Raw genomic sequence first — 18,897 nt, forward strand, 5'->3', positions numbered from 1 at the left:
AGTCTTTTACAATGTATCTACTATGTTATTGTTTTGCATTAGCTACACATGTGCAACCTATACTGAACTGCGTATCTTCCCAGTAGGGGTGGGTGATGGGGAAGGAAGGGAATGAATCTGGAATTGAAAGATTTGAAATCAAATATTTAAATATGTATATATATACATATACATGTGTATATATATGTATACATGTGTGTGTGTGTATATATATATATATATATATATATACTATTATTAATACCATCTTATATGTAATTGGGAAATGGGATGTGCAGACACTGAGGCATAGAGATCCACTGGAAAAGTGGAAAGGGGTGTGGGGGAAAATGTGGGAAAGAGCAGATTGGAGGAGAGGATATCCTGTGGAACTGCTATTTTGGGGAGTTGGGTGGGGGAGAAAATTTGTAACTCAAAATCTGGCGGAAACGGATGATGTAAATCAGAAATTAATAAAGTATTAAAAAAAAGAAAAAAATCTCTTCAGGTTTTTATAAAGTCTCTCTGCTCCTTAATTCTTATAGCACAATGGTATTCCATTACATTCATATACCACAACTTGTTTAGCCATTCCCCAATTGATGGGCATGCCCTTGATTTCTAATTCTTTGTCACCACAGAAAGAGATACTAAAAATATTTTTGTGCATATGGGTCCTTTTTTCCCTCTTGTATGATCTCTTTGGGATACAGCCCTAGAAGCCATCACATTAACCCATTCAGAGTTATTGCTAGGGATTAACTGAACAATATTTTAGGAGTGTTTTGCAGTTTTTGTGTGTGTGTTTCATTTTTTGTTTTGTTTTGTTTTTTGTTTTGTGTGTGTGTTTCATTTTTTTTTTGTTTTGTTTTGTGTGTGTCTCTGTGTTTGTTTTTAGGGCTGACCTCTCAGGTCCCATGAGATCAGACAATTAGGAGGCTGTTTTATGCTCAGCCTCACCTCAAGTTCTTGGTCCTGTTTGGTTACTTTAGAGAACATGGACATGTGCACAGTTTCTGAAAAATGGAAGATAAGGACAGATGCCCCATCTGGAAGTGGAAGTCCTATTTTTTTCAATTCTCTCAGTTCTGGGGAACTGGGAAAACTTCAGGTACTTTTTTTGTGGTGCTTTTTTTGTTTGTTTTTAGAGGCTTACTCTTAAACCTTCCTTTATGGAGGAAGGGACTTCCAGGTCCTGTGCCTGTAGCTCCCAAAAGTTTGCCTTTGGGTTGTCTTTTCCAACATTGGAAAAAATTTAGTTTCTCTGGAAATCTCAAAAAGAAAAGTTGGCTTTTTTTCAACATTGTTTGGTCTAGGTATGCCTAAAAGACCATGAATTGTGGCCTGTTTTGGGGACTTTTAAAGAGAATACTCTCTTGCAATTAGAATCATACAGTTGCAGAAAAGGAAGATGGATAGAAATTGCCTACTTAATGGCTTTTGTTGAACTTTCTCAGAATAAGGTTCTCAGGAAACACTGTGAGATGCTTTAAGTTAGAGTCACTCTACAGAGGGGCAACAGGGGCCAATTAAAAGATCCCTTTCCTATGGTTTCTACCCCAGCATCTCCCCCCTTAGCAATTCCTGCTCAGGTCATTGAGGCAGAACTGTGCCCATCTGACCAAGAGGGACATTGAAGGAAGGACTGTTCTCGAGGTTGGAAAAGTGGTAGAGCTACCTCCTAATACCCTGTCCTCCAGTCTTCTCAAGACTTGGAGTGAAGGGGCCATTTCTCTCACTGAAACCTGGGCAAGCATCTAGATTGAAGGTAAGGTTACCCACTTTATTATGGGTAAATTATATATACTATCCAATTTGTTCTACCCTCCCCTTGACCATTCTGGTCAGGGGAATGGAAAGGGAAATTAAGGGATGTCTCCAGATATATCCATTCTCCTGCCTACTTAAGGATATGTTGTTTGAACACTTTTTCCTTATGCTCTCATCTTATCCTTTCCCCTTATTGGAAAGGGACCTGTTGGTGAAATTGGGAAGCAAATTTTCTCAGATCTCCCCATGTTCCTTCAGAAGTGTGGGAGACAGTTGAGTCAATATTTGGTATCAGCAAATTCCTGGGCGAGGTACTTCTGTCATGCCAGCATTTGTTTTTGACTCCTAGATCCTAAAGGGTTCCCCCAGAGTGGTCTATATCCAATTAAACCCAAGGCCTGGGAAGGACTGCAATCTTAATTGCTACTCAAGTCCCAGACAACCAGGTGAAAGCTTTTGAGAATTTGAAAACTTAATTGACCTCTACTCCAGCTTTATCCAGTCTAGGAAAAAAAAAGAAACTTTCACTCTCTATGATGATGTTAGGAGAGAACAGGTTTTGGGAGTTGTTGCCTGTTTTTGAAAACTGTTAGATTCTGTGCCTGCTATTTCTTTCCTTGCCAGCAGGAAGCACTTTCAAAAGTTGAGACTTTCATCCTTTACCTCAGAGGAATTTGGGTCCCATATGTTTGAGGAGGGAATGATGAGGTATGGGCTCTGGAAGCCCCCTCAAGATCTCCTTGAGGCTGTGAGGTACAGGCTCTGGGAACCCCCTTGGGCTCTTGATTAAATCATCCCATTTGATGAGGCATTTCTATGAGGCAATAAGCCTTACATTGTGGCTGAGCCCAAGCCTATGTTCCTAGATTTCCCATCCTCTGTTACTAGACTTCCCACCTTTGAGCCTATCAAAGTGTCAATCCACCCTTGAACTGGCCTAGCCCACCATTGTCTGTAATCTCCATGTGATCTCCCATCCTTAATCACTCATTGACGTCATTAACTCCTCCTGAAGACCCTTCCCAAATTCCTCCTCTAGACCACCCCTAGATTCTTCCCACAACCTTCTGTATATAAGAATCCATCTCACACAATGTGGTGGGAATGCCATAAAATGCCATGTGTGAGAGTGCCATAGAATGTCATAGAATAGTGAGAGCATCATAGAATGACCTTGCACAGATTTACTCTGTCTAATGAAAGTGAACTTTTAATAAATTTTACTTTTCTTTGGCTGAGAAGACTTGAGTCAAATTCATTCAGCAGGACCCAGCATGTTGGTATCTTGGGGTCTCCAGAGCAACCCTAACCCTCTTAGTGGGAAACCTCTTCAATGATGATTATACAAGTATTTTATATTTTGACAAGCCATCTATCTGAAATTAAAATGACTTACCAAAGATCACACAAATAAGATATATGAAATATTGACTTTGAAAGCAAATGATCTTGAAATCAATCTAATTCCCTGCACATCCTGTCATTCATTTTGTCTTTAGAAGTATATGGGGAAAAATAGACTTTGTTTGCATTTCTTTATTCATTTTCTACTGCAGCCAGCACAGTTGGTAGGCTAGCAGATGGTGGGAAAAACAAGATGGAGGTGTAATCAATAGGCTGTTTATTACAGGACCATTTCATACAGTGCCAAAGATGCAAGGGTCTCACAGAGTTTATATGCCCCCCCCCACCAGCAGAAGGTCTATGTGACCCAAAAGAATGTAGACACCCCAAAAGAATACAATGTACAAGGATCCACCCTCTATGTAAGCCAAAGGAATGCAGACAATGTACAAAACCCCTCCCTTAATCTTGTTTACTATTTACACTTGCCTAAGATTAGTTATTTATTATGGTAATATCCTAGGACCATATCCAGAGGCATAAACAAAAAGATTACATGTCCTTTTTCTTATCTGCCCTGTAACCTTACAGGTACCTGTATAGGGCAGGGGAATATTCCTTTAGTGGGGCCAAGGGACCCCAAAAGTTCTCTTCATCCAAACAGCCCGGTAACCTTTCAGGTAATAAAAAAGGGGAGGGGAACATTTCATTAGTGGAGCCAGGGGACTCCTGAAAGTTCTCTACAATTTTCTAAGTGATTCTCTGAACTCATGGTATAGAATCCTACACTTAAGTGTGCTAACATGTTGAGGAATGAAGATAACCCAGGATTTTTAGATCTTAGTCTTTGGCAGATTTACCAACCTGGAAAAACTTTGATTTTTTTCTGTATTATATCTGTATTCAGAATTTCACCCTTGATAGTATATGAAGGTTCATCACAAAAGATTGGTCACTTGGCATTGATTTTTTTTAAGCTATATGAATTTAGAAAATTAGATATGAAGCTCCGCAAAAGATGTGAACTATAAGTTTTTTATGAATTATGGTCATAATTATGGTATAAAAAATAAAGCTGTTTGTATTATTGAGGCAGTGGCTAAAGTGCTATAAAAAGAAATCTAGATATGAAATACAGGAGGGAGATGAGGGGGAGGAGGAGGAGGAGGTAGTGGCTGTGAGACAAGGAAAGGGGATGAAGGGTGTGAAGCATGAAAGTTGCATACAATGAAACTAATAGATAGTTAGACACATCAAAGAAAGAAATGAAAGTACCTTTGACAGCATAAGATTGGATCCATTAATGATTTAGATCCAGGATATGGCTCCTGGAGAAAAAAAAAATTATAAATTATGCTGATTTTATATAAAATTGCCAAGAAAGAGGAATTATTTTAATGCAAGTAAAATAGATAGGTGCATTTATAGTAGTCTATTCATTGCTTTTTGTTAGCAAAAAGAATAAATAGGCATTTTGAGCAATATGCTTTTCAGTTAGCCCATAAAAACAGGACTCACAATATTCTTTCACTGATGTACCTATCATTAAATAGTTGAAAGGATCTTACAAAAAAATTAGATGCCAATTTGATATTTGATTCAATAAAGTCTTTTAGGATGAGATATATACAGAAAAATTAGCTGAAAGAAAAAATCTGTGATTTTGAATATATGTATGTATTTTAGTAAAAGGAAAAGTATAAACATATACATTCTCTAAAACTGAATTTGATTGCTTTGAAGCTATTTGATATGGTTTCAACTTAGTATGTTTAACACAGATATATATTTACTAAAACAAATATTTTATTTGATTGAATAACTTTGCATAGAGATTAAAATAAATATATAATGCAATACATCATGTACTTAATTAATTCAGACAAGTTAGACTTTATGACTGCTTTGAATTCTTTTAAATAAATGTCCAAGTGTCTTTATTATGTTTCTTAATTATTTACTATTAATTTACCACATTCAGTTCCACAAGGTTTTGAGTTCCAAATTTTCTTCCTTCTTCTTCCCAATGGCAGCATGCAATCCCATATAGGTTTTACATATACCTTCACATTAAATATTAGTCAAATTGTAAAGAAGAATTCTAACAAATGGAATCAATAACAAGAAAAAAAGAAATAAAAAAAATGAAACAGAGAGAGAGCAAGTAATTTGCTTCAATCTGCATTCAGACTCCATTATTCTTTCTCTGGAAATAGATAGTCTTTTCCATCATGAGTCTTTTGGAGTTGTCTTATGACCATGCATTGCCAAGATGAGCCAAGTCTATCCAAGTCATTCATCATGGGTATGTGTCTGTAATTCTGTACAATTTTCTCCTGGTTCTGCTCCCCTCACTCAGCATCAGTGTATATAAGTCTCTCCAGGTTATTATAGCATCTGTCTGCTCCTCATTTCTTACAGCACTATAGTATTCCATTATATTCATATACAACAACTTGGTCAGCCATTCCCCAATTGATGGGCATGCCCTTGATTTCCAATTCTTTGCTACCACAGAAATAGCTACTAAAATATTTTTGTGCGTATGGGTCCTTTTCCCACTTTTATGATCGCTTTGGGATACAGCCCTAGAAGCAATATTGCTGGGTCAAAGGGTATTCACATTTTATAGCCCTTTGGGCATAGTTCTAAATTGTTCTCCAGAATGGTTGGATCAGATCACAACTCCACCAAAAATTCATACGTGTTCTAATTTTTTCACATCTTCTCCAACATTTACCATTTTCCTGTTTTGTCATGTTAGCCAATCTGACTAGTGAGATGTGGTACCTAAGAGTTATTTTGATTTGCATTTCTCTAATCAGTAGTGAATTGGATATTTTTTTTCATATGATCATAGATAAATTTAATTTCTTCCTCTCAAAACTGCCTGTTCATATCCTTTGATCATTTACGAATTGGGGAATGATGTGTATTTTTATGACTTTGACTCAGTTCTCTATATGTTTTAGAAATGATGTCTTTATCAGAGACATTTTATTGGTTTGCTAAAATTATTGACATATTCAATAAAATGAGGGACTGTAAGACATTAGTAAAGCATTTTAGATAATTTATTCTTAAAATGCACACTTTTCATGCTACCTTGTATCTTTATACATAGTAATATTGAATGTAAAAAATCAAGACAAAGTCAGTATTCTATGAATGAATGATTCAATATATAATTTTTAAATTACTACTATGTGGTAAGCACTTTGTTGAGTGCTGAGGATAGAAGCCCTAAAATAAAAGTCAGTCTTCAAGTATCTTGCATTTATGTGGAAAGATCACCTAAACCAGTCCTACGTAAAGTTGTCAGTATTTCCTCACATGATTATCTTTAATATGGAATTTAGATTCTCTATTTCGTCAAGTTTTCCTATGAGGTCTATAATTCTTACATTGTCCCACAAACTCTATTTAAAATGCTATTTTCTTTGGCTTCTATTAGCCTCAAATATTCTAATTTTAACATTGTTCTGCTTTTCTCTAACATTTGTTCTATCTTCATTTTTGTGTGATATCTTTGTTATTTTTTTTCAGAGTTCTCACTATTTTAGTCACTTGCTGTATTGCTTGTTTTCTGTTTGTCCTTCATTCTTGAAGAAGACTATGACATCAAGAAGGAAATGTTATGAAATTCATGTAAATTGGATTTAAGTGATAGAGCACTGTGGAAATTTATCAGCCTCACTTTCTCCTCAGAATCTATCTGGATCCAGTGGCCAGATATAGATCAGGATAACTGGAGATGGCCCAGGATTCAGTGGGGACCTTGGTCCTTTCAAGCTAATGTTTTTAACAGGTCTGTTGACTGAGGCAAGACACATTCAGTGATTCATTGAGGCTTAATACTAATTGAGGCAGAGAATGCCTCTTTATCTAGTAAAAAATTAGATAAATAATTAAAAGTATTGATCTGGGAGGGGAAGACCCTCAGGGTTTATAACCAGAAATGAAACAATTGTTATTTACTGTCATTCTGAGCCAATCAGGGTCCAAACAATGACTAAGTAGGTCTTGACATGGGACTTATTCTTGGCCAATCAATGAAAGCCAGTGTGATTTGGGATCAATAAGAAAAACAAAATTTCAAAGATTAAAATTTACATTTCCTTTGGAGAGAGGTCCCACACCCAGCCTCCATGAAGGGGCTGAGAGTAATCTAGTGCAGACTGACTCTGTGTCAGATTATTCTGGCCTACTTGTCAATACAAGCTTCACAGATATTTAGGCTCCTTAAGAGTCTACTCATTATGGTGAATATTTAGTAAACTTTGTTTTACTTTGACTGAGAGAAGGCTTGAGTCAAATTCATTCTGCAGGACATGACATATTAGTATTTTGGGGTCTCGAGCACCCCTAAACCTCAACAATACTAGTTGTATGACCTTGAACAAATTACTTAACTACTTTCTGCTTCAATTTCATGATTTGTAAACTGTTATTATAATAAAATTTTGAACAACAAAAATTCTGCCCCTAAAAAATATATCATCATCATTTACTCCATTGAAACAACCTGAAAGTCATATTGTCTCATGTCTCTCAGCACCAGTTCTATTAGTACTGCCTTCCTCTGAAAACAGTAATAATTACCCCCTCCAAATGTTTGAAGCTACTGAAAAGAAACGGCAGAAAATATTTGTTTTCTGTTGTCTTGATGTTACTGCATCAGCATCAATTTCATATTATTTAACTGATGATGAGTTCATTTACACTTTTCAAGGTTCAGGACAACTTCCATTCCTGGCACCATTATCATTTTTTTTTCCTTTGTAATCCCATACATTTGTTCATTCAAAAACATTCTTAGAAGAGGTCCACAGGCTGAGTCAGCCTGCCAAAGGATCTAGACACCAAAAAGGTATAAATCGCAGGTATAAAAGAGAAAGCAGTCTAGGTCAGAAATGAATGCAAACATGCACAGTGAGCCAGACCTGAATGATGATCCACCTTCTGAGGTGTAGCCAGGAGCACAAACTGCCCTAACAGTCCCCTGTTCATGCTCTGACTTCGAAATACCTCTTGGATTCCCACCTGAACATATCACATTCAGACAAGCAAATCTCTTTATCTACTGCATTCCAGAGCTAGAGCATCAGGGCACTAAAGTCCTAAAGAACTGCAGAGAACAGACTGCAATTTACTGAGTTTATCACTCAGTTGATGTTAGGTTCTGGGCTGAATTCCTGGCTCTTGGCAGTGCTGAAGTCATAATCAGGACAGAAGGACTCATTGAGAGTAGCAATCAGATAGAAGAGGGTCTTTCAGCTGCACTTATCACTTAGTGGTCTTTCATCTTCTCCTCCCTGGTTAGGGCTGAGACCAGAGGTGTGTGTGTGTGGCGGGGGAGCGTGGGGGAGGAGACAGAGCCTCTAGCACATGGGACCCGCCCTCCTGGAAGAACTGCTTGAACATGTGCTTGTTGTCCCCTGCCATCTTACAGGAGTAACTCTCGATCCTGCCAACGATGTGAGGATCACCTGTCTTCACCTTTAGCTGGGAGTTGATCACTTCAAAACTGGAGTTTTCCAAGCCCTTCATCTTCTGCAGGGTCCAGGGACAGGGAAGTCAAGGGCCTTGGATTAGGGCAGCAAAGAAGGAGTGCCTAGTTGGAGCATCAGTCTTCGGGGCACCAGGAAATACAGTGGTCAGGGAGACCCCTCAGTCCCTGGGGGCTACGGCACGTGCTCTATCCGAGGAAAACTTCTCAGGGACCACCTTCACCTCTGGGTCCTGCCCGCCTGCGCTTGCGACCTCCACGACATGGCCCAACCTCCGCCCCGCTCTGGCTGCCTTCAGCTCCCGATTATGTCAACACAAGTAGAGACAGACACACAGAGGAAACCACTTCCGCCTCCATGAACCCTGAGGACAACAGGAGCCGGCTAGGCCTGGCCCCCACCATTATCATTTTCTGAAGGTGACTTTTTGGAGTTCAGCTATACAAAAATGACAACTGCATAGCATTTTGCGGTACACTTAATAAAACATGTGAATCCAAGCTACATTTTTAACAATACATACCTCAACTGCCTCATTTTATTGTGCTAGTGTAGATCAATACTCTGGATGTGTGCCCTTCCTCTCTGATTACCCAAAGCAGAACCTGAATTGATTTACCATCCATAATTAAGATGTTAATTGGCTTCTACTCTTGAAGGGGAGCAAGCTAAAGTACCCTTTAGCTTGTTTTAGGGTTTTCTTGTTTTGGTTTGGTTTGGTTTATACCTGGGAATACTGGACTGAACTTTCATTACACTTAAACTGCTTGTTTCCAGAAACTCACCAAATTTGAGCATCTTAAAAAATAAAACGGAACTAGAACAGATTAGACACACTTTTAATCATTCTAGGTATATTGTACTTCAGCACACTTTTCCTTTTTTTTTTTTTTTTTAAAGCAATCGGGGTTAGGTAACTTGCTCCAGGTTACACAGCCAGTTATTTCTGGGTGTGGTGCTGAGTATCTGAGCTCTGATCTGATCCAGGTCATCCCGACATTGGAGCCGGTGCTCTTACTCACTGAGCCACCTGGCCACCCCTAAGCAATCGGGGGTAAGTAACTTGCTCAAGGTTACACAGCCAGGTATTTCTGGGTGGGTGCTAAGTGTCTCAGCCAGGGATTCCATCTCCAGGTTTTCTCAACACTGGAGCCCTTACTCGCTGTGCTACCTGGCTGCCCCTCAGCACACTTTTCCTAACCTAATTGCATATCTTTCCTGAGGTTTTACTACTTGCCTTTGCTATCAGTCTATTTAGTTAACTGTTTGGTAGAGTTACAAAGCCAAAGGGTCTTTTTTTTCTCTTTGTTAAATATTAGTTTGATCAAACTTGATACATTCTTCTTGATATCCCCTGCCTATTCCAAAGTTTTTTCCCTAGTCTCTGCCACCATTATTACCAGGTGATGTCAGGTTTTACAATTTTTCGAATTTGTACAATTCCAAATACTGTACTTTTAAGATTTCCTGACAACCTCTTTCTTTTCTCCACATGTGATACCTGGCATTGTTGTAAGGCCTCTGTGATATTTTTAACTAAAATTTCCCATGTTTCTTCCTTAGAGACACATGAGTCATTCCTGAAGAAAATGTCCTAACCTGGGTTTGTGACTACATTCTGATTTACCATTATACTCTGTGCTGTGTTGGAACCTATTAACATCCATAGCCATTTCTAGAATTTCAAATTACATTTTGCACTGAGTTAATTCTAATAATACATTACTAGCATACTTCCACTTTAATTAACATTGTTTTAACTCTATGAAGTATCCTCTTATCCTCTGTGGCAGTTTGCATGATCAGACTCCAATTACTTTCTGAAACCCCTATGAATTTGAGAAAGGTTTATTTTCTTAGGCAAATTAAAGAAGATAAATAAGGTTTTTATTTTTCCTTGCATCTTAGTTAGTACTTTGTATTTCCCTATATTTTCAATAGTATCTTTTTAAATATTCTCAACATCTTTATTTCTTATATAAAGTGTTATTCCTTAAGTAAGAATCCTCTGGATCATTCTATCTACATTGCTAACACCGCTATTGTAGATGTTACAACATTATTGCTCATTTCTGACACCACGTTTAATAATAGACTTGTTAACCAACAAACATTAATCCCAAATATTCACATAGCCAAAATTATATCACTTAAGTATTCTGACTTATTAAAAGAGATCATGGTAAAACAATTGTTTGTTAAAACATAATCAATTCCCCTCCTCATCCCCCACCATATTGCCATGAATATAAATTATAAAAAAAAAAAACATTATGGTTAAGAAGCTTTTTCCTGAAATAATAATGAATCAAAGAAAGTCCTTCATAGTGTAGTTTATGTGTTGTATCAAATCACTCATAAAAATGTTGTCTGCAAGGAATAGCAATAAAACCAGGGAAAGAACTGGCAGGAAAGTTTAGGAGAGCCTGAGTTTTACTAATAGGCAAATTATGTGTATTATGTGAATTATGTATTATGTGTAAAAGCAGAGACAAGCTGCTGGAAGAGAAATCTCAGATGGCACAGGAGTTAGTTTATTTGCATGGGAATTATCAGCATGCAGGCTCTCCTTCAGAATAGCAAGCTGGAGGATCTGAAGTACTAGAAGAACAAATTACTATTCTATAGTTGGCTGATTTGCATGATAATATGTCTATTCATTTAACCAGAAAGAAGTAAAAAAAAAAAGTAATAAAAGGAATGGGTATGCAACCCTTGCTGAGCCTGACCCTGGCTGCCCCAACAACTTCCAGGAGAATGCATGGGGGGAGAATGAATCAAAATTAAATGAGCAGGCTTTTACAAAGGCAGACTTTCATCCTATACTGAAAAGAAAGCAGGTGAACCATGGGGGAAACATAATCTTCAGGGAGATAATTGAGGATTTTATTCAACAAGAGGTCACTGATATTTTAAGTTGCTTCACCCAAAGGATGGGAGATTCATCAGTGTCTTGGATGGTGAGAATCAGTGATAAGGGGCCAGAGGAGTATTGATAGTTAGCATGAATTGCTTGAAATTTAAAGGTATTAGTCAGAATCCTTTTGTACAGCAAGGTTTTAGGGATTACCAAATGCAAGGAGGTAACTATGGAACTAATGTGTTAGCTTTAACTGCTGATGGATGCAATAAAATATATCCCACTTATTCTGTGTGGCCTAATGGAGTTAGACCCAGATATTGACTTAGGGACTGTATGAGAAAGTGAAAGGAGAAAGTAATGAAGAGAGCAATAATGACCAGAGATTCCAAGACTTATCACGATACCCCCTTAGCAGTTTCTCAGAGAAATATCATAGTGAAGACAGCTCCTCCTGCTTATAAGCACTTGATTATAAGCACTTAATTCTCACTGCACTAATTGAAGAGATAAGGCACCCTCTTTTCGAGGTGCTGGATAAGATTTCATGGCTAAGCGACTTATGAGAATGGGAAAAAGGGGAATTTCCTCCACAGAGAAGAGTAAATAGTCAGTGGATTAAATGTCAGAATACTTGATGAGAAAAGAATTGTTTCCTGATGTATTGGAAACAAGGCTGGATTTTGGAAGAAAAGACATTATTCCAACTAATGAACTATACAAAATGTACTGAGAAAAGAGGCTTAATATTAGATTGAGCAAGGAAGTAAGAACTGTCCCTACAGATCTCCCTGAAACATGCTATTCAAGTTTGTCACACTTACAGAGAGATTAGAAAATTGGCCAGGCCCCAGTTCATATTAAAGAAAGTATATCTCCAGCTAGAATGATGACCCCCGAACTTCAAATTAGAAATTAGTAAATAACTATGAATAAGGCTATGATAGTGGGTTCATGGATTTCAGAAGCACAGCTGACCCTATATCTATAGTGCTTCTGGTTATTGTCTCTTTGTTTCTTTTTGGCTGTGAAACTTGTTTGTTAGACTTATTTCCTGAAGGTTTAGTAACCTTCACCTATAGACACCTTATCACTTAAACCAGATGTCACCTCCTGTCCACAATTTTGATGTGTCACCGCTGAACCTGACATCGACCAAGCTTTGTATGCCAGCTAAAGAATGGACCTTTCAAATGGGACAATGGGACTACTTGAGGCAGGAATAGCTCTACATCCAATCTCACCAGGAACTAGCTGTGAAAGAAGAGACCTTTGCCCCTGACCACAAGATTTTGAACCCCATTCATTTGAGGGGGCGGATGATAGGGTGCTTGTGCTTAAGCACGACCCTAAGACACTGTTCTATATGCTTATTTTCTGTTATCCTTTTTTTCTTGTAAAGTTCTGTTGACAGCAGTTATCCCTGAAATCCCATTGACCTATATAAGGGACACAAAAGATCTTGGGGACAAATGTAAAAGTAATGGGAATTGGAAGATTTTCCCTGCCCCTTAATGGGCCACATGTAATCACATGGAGCCTGTGGTGTGAAGAGTTTGCTGAAAGGGTGGAGAAGAAAGGGTAGAGCAGAGCCCAGAGGAAGCTGGGTGTCAGAGCAGTTAGAGGTTGGGGAGAAAGAGGATACAGGCAAACAGATAGGCTTGTGAGTGTTCGTGGTAAGGCTTTGGGATGGTATTGTTCCCTTCAGTGATAAGGTGTATTAACTTCTTTGTTGCTATGATGGATTTGGTTTTCTGGTGTTGAGATTTAACTTCCTCATGTTGGGATTTGGCTTCCTTGTGTTTAAACAATCATTTTGCTTCTGTCTTCTATATGGAGAATCTGTTTTATTTTGTGATTCAGAACTATGCTGGCTTATTCTTATTGGCTGTCATTGCTGTGCAAATTGACTTGGTGACACCCCCCCCCCCCACAAAAAAACAATCCTTACCCAAACTTCTTTATTTTTATGAAAGATACCACTATTTCCCTGTCTCCCAAGTTTACCACCTTGGTGTTATCCTTGTCTTTTCCCTCTCCAACATCCTCTCTATCAAGTCAGTTGCAAAATGTCTTTGACTTTTGTCTCCACAATGTATGTTCCTATCCTACTTCTTTTCTTTGCTCACATAACTGCCCCTGACTTTCAACTCCTATCATCTCTGACTAACAGTGCAACATTCAAAATATGACTCCCTGGCTAACTCAATTTTCTTCCAATTATTTTTCATACAACACAAACTTACCAAAATGGTTTTCCATAAGCATAGATCTAACCCTGTCACATCCTTTCTTAAAAAACTACAGCAGCTTTCTATTACCTTTTTGATAAAATATAAAGTATCACTCTTTATATTATTCCATTTGCAAATTGGACTTCTTTGTCTCCCTTCTTAACACATTTAACTTTCGATATCTCTGATTTTGCATTGATTTTGTCCCCATATGTTGACAAAATTAATGGTATCTGATAATGACTATCTCTTTGTATGTCTAATATGTTATCTCTCTACCAAGAGTTGGGATATTTTTTGATAACCATTGTTTTGAAGTAATTATTTGTTGACTCCTTTGATAAGAATACCTAGGACCTTCAAAATTGTTTCCTGTTCATATTATTGCTGTTGTCATTGAATAGATTTTTATGCTGGTTCTCATTTTGATGTGTATCAATACATATGTTTTCCTCTGTTTCTCTGAAACTATCACATTAGTCTTTTCTAATTATAAATTAATATTCTCCTATGTTTACCCACACACACACACATGTGTATATACATATATCTTTTATGACACCATTCCCCTTTGCTTAGGTGAGAATTCTTCCCCTATTTTTAAGGGTAAAATGAGATGTTACCAAATACAGAAAACTGAGAGTTCTAGGAAACTAACTTTAGCTTCATAGGTTATGGGTGAAGCATGATGCCTTTAGATATTCATGGAAAATAAAGTACATAAAAGGCAGCTAAGTGACACAGTGAATAAAGAGCCAGTTCAGGAGTTAAAAAGACTCATCATCCTTAGTTCAAATCTGGCCTTAGGCACTTCCTAGCTGTGTGATCCTGGGCAAGTCACTTAACCCTGTTTTCCTCAGTTTTCTCATCTGTAAATTGAACTAGAGGAATAAATGACAAATCACTCCAATATCTCTCCAAACAAAACCCTAAAGAGAATGACAAAGAGTCATATATGACTGAAACAATTTAACAACTACAGGATATAATGAAGTATAATGAGGTTATATCTAAATTATATGTATCTTTAGGGACATCTAGATTGTCCAGTCCAATGAGTCTCTGCATGTTGTCTGGCACTCTGTTGTGACTAGAATGCATGCAAAAATCAATAGATAGCAGCAGAAAGCACCAGAGATACCATGTATCTGGTTTCTGATAGTTAAGCTTTTTGTACTATCCATGAAGCAAAATGTTTTGTTGTTGTGGAAGAAAATAGGGTCATATAAAAACATCAATGATCAGCATGCTGTCATATGCATATGGAGATTGTGATAAAGAACTGTAAAAACCATGGGCAAGTTTAGCCCACCTTCTAGTGATCCTTACACATCCTTTCTCCTAATGAGTTTGAAATTTCTGTAAATCCAGATAAAACCAACATAAGTACTCAAGCAACAAAACAGAGAGTGACCAACAAAGGTTTGGAGATATTTGCTATATACTTAGACAAATATATAGTCTGTCACTCTCCATTCAAAAGTAGGGTCTCCAGGACCTTTACATAAGAGGCAGAAAATTGGAGTCTTTTATAAGAGAAGACATTCTGTCATATAGACTTCATAAGATTTAAGGTTAAGGGGGAAGGGGTGCAGAGTTTAGATGGCAGAGTAGAAATAGGACTCCTGCTTGGCTCCAGCTCCCACATCCTCCAATTCATGTAAAATGTGACTCTAAACCAACTTTGGAGCTACAGAACCCACAAATTGACAGAGAGGAGATAACCTGCCACTGAAGAGAGCCCAGCAGACTGCCAGGAAGGGTCAGGCACAGCATGCATGCTGGGAGCATCCCCCCTGTGAGTCAGAGCTTTTAGCCTCAGTGTGGCCACAACCAACCACTGTCTGGAGGGACTTCAAATCACCATCAGTTGTGGCAATTTCAAAAATTAGCAACCCATAGATACTAAGGACAAAGTGAGAGGTCAGTGCAATGTGGATTTGAGGATCCTGGAATTTGGGAGTGTGGTCTAGCTTGTATCCCCTGAAGGGAGAAGCCACTGAGGCACTGCAGCTGTGAAGCTGCTGCCATGTGGATGCTTCAGAACTGCTGACATGCAGATTGAAGGGGGGCCAAGCAGCCACTATGAGGGCTAATATCTCTTGCTTTAACTTGCTTTGATCTGGATTGTTGTCTAGGGTAGAGGTCCTGGAGTGTGTGGCCAGAACTGGCAGGCTAGCAGGGAGTAGCCAGCAGAGCACTCTGGGAGCTGACCCCAGCACCGCAGGAGGTGGAGGTTTTAGCCCCAAGGTACGCCTGACCAGCCACCGGCTGCAGGGATTTCAGATCACCAGAATCTGGGATGTTTTCAAGAATTATCATCTCATAGGTGCTAAGAACAAAGTGAAAGGTCAGTGCAGGGTGAACTTTGGGATCCAGCAGTTTGGGGGTTCATCAGCATTTATCACTTAGAGGAAGAATGTAGTGAGGTGCTGGGGCCATGTAGCCACTGCCCCATGGCAGCTTCTGCTCCTGGCCTTCAGAATGTAGAGGAACCAAGAAACCAGTCTGAAGTGTAATATCTCTTGCTTTAAACTGCTTGGATCTAGATTGTGGTCTAGGGTGGAAGTCCTGGGGTGTGTGACCAGTTAGTCAGAGAATGTGGAGGCTTCAGAGAGGGCACCCAACTAATAGTTTCAGCAGCTGCAAAAACACCAGCAATTGGGACAAGGCACCCCTCTCTGGTAATGAGTTCTACTGTGACAAAAAGCTCAAAAGTCAAGTAATTGAGTAGACACATGAGCAAGCAAAGGAAGTAAAGCAAGCAGAGCAAACAGACATTAGAGTCCTATTTTGGGAACAAAAAGGATGAAAGCATGGAACAGGAGGCAGACAATGAAGTCACAACTCCTTCACCAAAAGCTACCAAGAAAAATAGGAGTTGGTTATAGGCTGTAGAGGAGCTTAAAAAGGATTTCGAAAGCTAAATATGAGAAGAGGAAAAAAATTATTAAGAGAAATGAGAATGATGAAGAAAATTATGAAAAGAGATTCAACAACCTGACTGAGAAAATATCACCTTAAAAAATAGACTAACACAAATGGCAAAAGAGGTTCAAAAAGCCAATGAAGAGAAGAATGCCTCAAAAAGTCGAATTTGCCAGATGGAAAAAAAATCTCAAAAGCTCACTGAAGAGAATCATTCCTTCAGAATTAGATTGGAGAAAATGGAAACTAGTGATTTTATGAGAAATCAAGATACTATTCAACAGATCCAAAGAAATAAGAAAAGACACAAGTGATGTGAAATATCTCATTGGAAAAACTGTTGACCTGGAAAATGATCTAGGAGAGATAATTTAAAAATTAATGGACTACCTGAAAGCCATGATCAAAAAAAAGAACCTAGAAATCATCCTTCAAGTAATTTTCAAGGAAAATTGCCCTCGTATTTTAGAACAAGAGGGCAAAATAGAAGTGTAAAGAATCTGCCATTCACCTCCTGAAGAGTTCTCAAAAAGAAAACTCCTAGGAATATTATAGCCAGGTTCCAGAATTCCCAGATGAAGGAGAAAATCTTATAAGCAGCCAGGAAGAAACAATTTTAATATTGTGGAAACACAATCATGATAACACAGGATCTGGCAGATTCTACACTGCAGCAAAAAAGGGCTTGGAATATGGTATTCTTCAGGTCAAAGGAGCTTGGTTTAAAGCCAAGAATCACCTACCCAGAAAAACTCTCATGTTTCAGGGGAAAATATAGACATTCAATGGAATAGAGGAACTTTCAAGCATTCTTTTTTTTTCTTTAAACAATTGATGTTAAGTAACTTGCTCAAGTTTACATGGCCAGTTTGTGTGTTTGTGTGTGTGTGTGTGTGTGTGTGTGTGTGTGTGTGTATGTTAAGTATCTGAGGCTGGAACCGATCCTGGGTGCTCCTGACTCTGGGGCCAGCGCTCTTACTCACTGCACCACCTAGACACTCCATCAAGCATTCTTGATGAAAAAACAAGAGTGTAATACAAAAATTTGACATTCCAATACAGGAAGCAAGAGAAGCATGAGAAGGGAAACAGGGAAAAGAAATCATAAGGAATTTATCAAAGTTGAACTATTTATATTCCTCCATGGAAGAAATGATAATCGTAATTTATGAAACTTTTCTCAGTATAAGAAAAGTTGAAGGGAATAGAAGTATATATATGTATATCTCAATGTGTTTGTACATATATATGTCTATATAGGAGGGTATATGAGTGCATGAATACATATGTGAGTGTGTGCATGTATGTGTACAGGTAAACCTAAACAGAGGCCACAGGACCAATTTAATAGGAAGGGATGATACTTAAAAGGTGAAATTAAGAGGTGAGAGATGAATATAATGAGAGGAGATGGGGAGAGACAGAATGGGGTAAATTATCTCATATAGAAGAGGCAAGGGAAAACTGTTACTATGGAAGGGAAGAACAACAATGCAAAAGGGAATGAGTCTACATTATTTTCATTGAATTTGGCTTAGGGCATGACATACACACTAAATAGGATATCTCACCCTATAGGAGAGTAGGGGGTAGGGGATAAGATGGGCAATGATGAAAGAGAGTGCAAGTTGGGTGGGAGAGAAGTCGGAAGCACCCATTTTTGAAAAGGGACAGGATCAAAGTAGAATACAGAACCAGTGGGATGTGGGATAAGAGGAAGGAAAATATAGTCAGCCTTTTAAAATATATCTGCTATGGAAATGTTTTGCATAGCTACACATGTACAATCTATATTGAATTTCTTATGTTCCCAGTAAGGTTGGGTGACAAAGGAAGAAAGGAAAGAATCTGTAATTCAAAGTTTTAAAATCAAATGTTTAATATAAACATATATATATAATTTTTATTGTTATTATTATTATTTTATATCTAACTGGGAAATAAGATATATTGTCCTGGGGCATAGAGATCCACTGTGCCCTACTAGAAAGTCGGAGGGGCGGGATGGTGGAAAATATGGGAAAGAGCAGATTGGAGGTGAGGATATTCAATGGGATAGCTGTTCTGTGGTGTTGGGTAGGGGGAAAATGGGGAAAAAATTTGCAACTCAAAATCTTGTGGAAATGAATGATGTAAACTAAAAAAAAATAACAAAGACAGAAAAAAAGATTTAAAGTTATTTATTACTACTTTGATCCACCTTTGTCATTAACATGTATAGGTGAAATAAAACTACATAATCCAACACTACCTAACCCCTTTTTCTCTCTGG

The 18,897-nt window shown here is 38.1% G+C and overlaps 1 pseudogene; it reads right to left on the reverse strand.

Annotated features, from left to right (window-relative positions):
• Positions 1-8,099: 8,099 nt before the first annotated feature.
• Positions 8,100-8,643, reverse strand: LOC138171073 (repressor of RNA polymerase III transcription MAF1 homolog pseudogene; annotated as a pseudogene).
• Positions 8,644-18,897: the final 10,254 nt, after the last annotated feature.

The sequence above is a fragment of the Petaurus breviceps genome, unplaced genomic scaffold (genome assembly GCF_028583685.1).
Source record: "Petaurus breviceps papuanus isolate PSGF00001 unplaced genomic scaffold, PetGlider_PUasm1.0 41, whole genome shotgun sequence".
Classification (NCBI taxonomy): domain Eukaryota; kingdom Metazoa; phylum Chordata; class Mammalia; order Diprotodontia; family Petauridae; genus Petaurus; species Petaurus breviceps.